Below are 6,000 nucleotides of genomic sequence, written 5' to 3'. Positions count from 1 at the left end.
TCATCTTAATCTTAATCATCGAAGATTAAAAGGATTCATTTATGAACACCAATTAATGAGATAAGGGACGTGAATGTTACTAATTATTTAAAATGCATTGTATGGGTATAGGTTCATGTTACTAATAAAACTCAAATGTACATATGATACGTCCGATCAACTTACTGTATTATTTAGGAACGATTATTGCCGTTGACGACTAACGAATCTTGTTGCATTTTAATACTTGGTCTTGATTGTTTGATAGTTGACATCTAGGAAAAAAAAAAAAAAACATTGAATGACCGCTATATAGTTTAGTGTCAATCACTACAAACAAAAATGAAACAAAAATGAAAGTTAAAGTCATGGTCCGTTGTTAAAATATAAAACACCCATATGTGAGGTGTCTCACATTGTTGGAGAAAGAGCCTCCAATTGCCAATTAATTTTAGGATGGAACATCCTTTGTGTTATCAAGTGGTCCGTCTCTCCTCTATTTGGGTGTGGCCTGACCCGTTTGTATGTTCTAACAGTCCGGACGAGTTTCTTGGAAAAAAATTATACTCCCTCCGATCCAGACAGATGTAAACATAAGTAAAAAGTGGTTATTTAAGAAAAGGTGGAAAATGATAGATGAACCATCTCAACCAAAACCTTAAGATGATGGTTGAGGTTCAACTATTATAGTTATTTCTATTACGCTCTCTCGCTCAAATGCCCGTTGGGCTTGAAGAGTGGTTGGTTGTGCACCGGCTCCCCCGTACCGTGTGCTGGGTTTCCACTTCGAGTTTTTGAGGGGTTTTGAGGTTGCCAGGATTTGAACCCGTGACCTTCGATCACACTGGCTCTGATACCATGATAGATGAACCATCTCAACCAAAACCTTAAGATGATGGTTGAGGCCCAACTATTATAGGTATTTCTATTAGAAAAGTGAGGGGTAAAGTAGGAAATATTGATTGGGGCCACATGTGTTTAGGTGGATTAAATAAGTAGTTGGTGAGTGGGTGAGTGGATGATAAAGTTGTAAATAGGTAGTGGATGTAAGGGTAATTTAGTTATTTTTAATGCCAAATATGGTATGTTACCATTGGTGTGGTTCATCCATTTTAGGTAAGTGTTACCATCTGTCTGGATCGGAGGGAGTAACACTTACTAATTTTTTTGAAAAAGATAACTATAATTCGAAATATTGGCCCTAGGTAAAATTTGAACACAAGTTAGTCCCTAACTACAAATTCCTATTATTTTAGGTATGTGATAACACATTGTGAAATTCCACTTTATTTGTGATATATATTCCGATTTTTGAACATTTGTATTGTACTTTGGTTCTCTTATTCCAAAAATTGTCCATATATTATTCTTTTAGACTTAATTTTTCTGAACTTTTTCGAACTGAGCTTAATAAGCTGAACTTTTTAAAACTGAATTTATAGGGCCTGAACTGAACTTATTACAGGTGCTGAACTTATAGAAAAATGGGTGTAAATTAAACTAAACTTTTCTGAATATAACTTATATAAGTTGAACTGAATTTACAAGAACTGAATGTTTTTTAATTGAAATAATCTTATACGAGTTAAACTTTTTGAATTTAATTGAATTAACTTTAAATCCAATAGAATTGAGCCTTAATTGAAGGTCCCATTACAACACCAATTGAAGATTTGGACCGTCCAGTTTGGCTACTTCGTTATTTTACCGTAATACATGTGTGTAAATGGTGTACGTACAAGGTTTTGTTTGCGTAATATATGCAAATGACACCGTAAGTCCACCTTATAAGAAGTAAATTTGGTAGGCCAAATTATAGACATGTAAACATAATGTCCTCATCGTTCTAATTAAATTTCGTGTGTTGAACAATCTCGTCACACATTATATTATTCTACTTAATCACCATAATTTTATTTTCAACATCAAACATCAAATTGTTTAGTTTCGTAATGTCATAGTACAAATAAATAATGTACAATGTACTCGTAGTATAGTTATTCACCCCCGCTGTCACACATGGGTGAAATATCTCCTTGATTTATAAAGTCAATCACTCCATCCTCCGTTCTCCAATGTGTAGAGGCATCTTATAATACCTCGGGCGACCACGGACAGCGGAATCGAACCTCCAGTTTTGACCACTGAATTCGTAAGCTTTACTGATAAAATTCAATACAAACCTCGACGTGTAGTACACTTATACATTTATATTTAGGACCTTATTTTTTTATGGTGCATCAGACCTCCATTTACTTTAAGACGTCCCCAAATTCCTTGTATGTGACACATCTTTAGGTTGGGATTAGTTATATATTCACACCCACTCTCACACATGTCAGGTTCCATTTTCAATGGATCGACAGTAACATCATCATTCTTTTCAAATCTATTTGGTCGAGCGGGAATATCGTCGCCTTTCAGACCCGCAAAATAGTGGCCCATTTTCACCTTTCATTAGATGTTTCTATCTTCAATTTGCTTTTAAAACCCGTCAAATAATAGTTTTGCAAGGGCTCAAATACCAATGTTTAGTTTTGTTATTGGGTTTGGGCTCCACCCATCAAGGAGGACAAAGAATCTAGTCCATGATTCTTAAATTCTTAAATTTGCACATGGGTTAGGGTCGCACCCATAGAGTCGATGAAGAAAGAGTCTCCATTTCATAAGTTCCAATAAAGTTTTATTCTAAAATCAATTGACAACTGTATGTGCATTACCGTGACACATCTTTAAATTGGGCTTACTTCTTCACACGAAGCATTTCATGGTCAGTTATGCTTAGGGGTGTTAATGAGACGAGACAACTCTCGAGCTATTCGAGATCGGCTCGGTCAAAGCTCGGTCAAAGCTCGGCTCGGGCTCGTATTCGGCTCGAGAGCTTAACGAGTCAAGCCGAGCAAAGGCTGGCTCGACTCGAAAAGCTCGCGAGCAGCTCGAATTTGTGTGATTACATAAGATATTACTGATATTTTATAAAAATATTTTATCATAATTATATTTTTGTATCACACATATCAAATGTCTCGCTGATTTGCCAAATATTGTTACATATAACCCTTGAGCCTTATTATTGAAAATATCGAAAGAAAAAAAATAAAAAAATAAACAGTTTTATATAGGCTCGATTTGGGCTCGAGTGTGGCTCGAGCTCGCGTTAAAGCTCGCAAGCTTTATAACGAGCACATTTTTTTCAAGCTCGGGTAAGCTCGAGATCGGCTCGAGCTCGAGTTTTTGTTCTTGAGCACAAGCTGAGCAAGGCCAAGCTCGGGCTCGGCTCGGCTCGTTAGCACCCCTAGTTATGCTAACCCTGACTCGCTCGTGGCCACTCTAGTCCACGAACTTCTAACAAAAATTAGAGCTCCTATAATTTGAGTAAAAGAGCTCTTATCCCTGTCCGAGGAAGAAAACTTAGGTGCATCCCATAAAAAGAGTGCAACAATTTTCTTCTTTTTTCAATTACATAGTCATTTTTACGGTATCTTTCAATGATGTTTCCTAAGAACAACACACCCAAAATTTTGGACGAATGTTTCAAAATTTAGTTAATTTTATTTGTGTTTTTCAAATGAAGCACGTCATGATCGACCTTAAAAATGTAGGTAAAGTTCATAGTTGTCGGACACTTAATTCCATGGTCAATGCTGACGGCCTTAGTAGAATATATCTACCTTAAACTTCACGGAATGTTGTTATTTGGATGTTAACCAAGTTACCTTTTCTTTCCAAATATATATATTCTAATAATCTTCTAAATATTATCCGAAAGTAACCCTAATAATAAAAATATACAAGAGGTGACTTCTTAACTTCTTGATTTCTAAAATTATTAATTTGTTTTAATTTTATGATGGTGGTGCTACTATCAACGAGGAATTTCGAAGACTCAAATAGATGGGGGAGATATTTTCATTTTTTTTGAAAAGATATGACGCGAGTATGTATATTATTGGTTGTATTAAATAACCACTAGGAATTAAAAGCATTTGAAAGTGGAATTAAAGTAAAAAGCTAAGGTATGATAACTATACACATATATTGATATCATTAATGTTTGATTTAAGCTTTTATTTTCTTTTTTAGAGTTGTAAATACAGTCCTTAGAGCTGTATATATCATTTTCCTTTAATTATATGCTCAATTCAATAACTATTTAAAGAAGTTTAGTGATAACTATATGTATATATTGATATCATTAATGTTTGATTTAAGCATCTTTTTTATTTATTTTTTTAGAGCCTTAAATACAATCTTTAGAGCTGTATATACCATTTTCCTTTAATTAAATGCTCTTTTCAATAACTATTTAAAGAAGTTTAATATATATATTGATTAGTTGCATATAATAGTTAAAATGCTCTTTTCAATAACTATTTAATGAAGTTTAATATATATTGATTAGTTGCATATAATAGTTACATATATCAGAGAAACGCTACATAGACAACCACAAATATTACATTATACAACTAGTTGTACAAGAGCATTGTACAACCATAATCAATCTAATTGAGCTTATGTGTATTTTTTTCGAGTTTCTATAATTTTTTATTTATATATTTTTGAGTTTCATTATAATTTTTTAAGTTTAGTATTTTTATAAAGGAGCTCGGATTCTTTCAAATAAAGCTCGTAATCTATAAGTCTAAGCTCAAGTAAAATAGTAAATATATTATTATAAAGCTCATGTTCTATTTTATACAACCAGTAGTTGTATAGTCTACTTACTGACATACAACCGAGTTCATACTCGTTGATTTTCCTTGATTATATACTACAATTTGCAATATGAAAAATTCAAGCTATGTTATAAATAGTGCAACTAATAATGATATAGAAAATGTGAATAATTCAAGTCACACTCAACTAAGATATTGACGTGATGTTGGGAAGATTTTGTAGATTATTCAAGAATCAGACAAAGAGCAACAAAAACATGTTAAAGAACACCTGCTAAAATTTAAGAAACAACGGGCTAAGAAAATACTTGGTAAATGGTATTGTCGAGTTTACAACTTTACATTATTGTGAAAATCAAGATTGTAGTTTGAATTTCTCACACAAATTTAGTAGATTAAATTCAGTTTAATTACAAGCATACATTTTCATCTAAAGATCAAAATTTCGTTTCAAATCTACAGTTTTTCTTTTTTTAAATGTATATTAGAATTATTAGTTTAATTACAGGCATAGGATTCAGTTTGGCCTAACTTTTCAAAGTGCTTTTTTACCAAAAACAGCACAAATTGGCCAAACACACAATTTTGCAAAAGCTAAAAAGAATTTTGCAAAAGCACAACAGCCATCATTTTGCCCTTAAAATAGAACTAATTTCGTGCTTCTAACTTTTAAAACACTTTTAAAAAATTAAACTTAATAAACAAAAACTCATTTTTAATAAATTAGGCCAAACATTGTTTAAGATTTGAATCATATGATATTGTATACTCCGTAAATGACAATGTAATGGATTAAATATGTTGTAAATTGAAATTATGTATAAATTTCATAGTCTATTGTTTACCAAACATCTCCTTAATCAAATAATAAGTTATCTGGAATTAAATGCTACCTACGGTAGCATTCAAGAAATAAGGTACCTGTTTATATTTTATCTTTCTTTTTTACCCTTCAAAGTTCAAATCTAGAATTTATAATATAAAATGATTATTATATTTTTTACGTCATTCACAAAAAATCAGATGAATCTTTAGCTAATTAACCAAAAATTATTTATATAATTAGTTACTTTATCAGCTCATAATTTTCTACTACTTTTTAAATTTCAATTAAATTTTCAGTTTTTATCTACATTTCAAATTTCATCTATTTTTGTGAAGAAAACCACCCATATATTCCCACATGTGAGTGTCCCACATTGATAAAAGAGGAGAAAAGTTACCACTTTATAAGGCAAGGGGCTACTTCCTCTATTGTCAATTGGTTTTAGAGTAGAACCTCCTTAACCTTATGAAGCGGATTCTCTCCTCCATTTGGGTGCGGCCCAGGCCCGTTGTATGA

Source organism: Silene latifolia, chromosome 10, assembly GCF_048544455.1.
Source record: "Silene latifolia isolate original U9 population chromosome 10, ASM4854445v1, whole genome shotgun sequence".
NCBI classification, from domain to species: domain Eukaryota; kingdom Viridiplantae; phylum Streptophyta; class Magnoliopsida; order Caryophyllales; family Caryophyllaceae; genus Silene; species Silene latifolia.
This window is presented reverse-complemented; position numbering follows the sequence as displayed.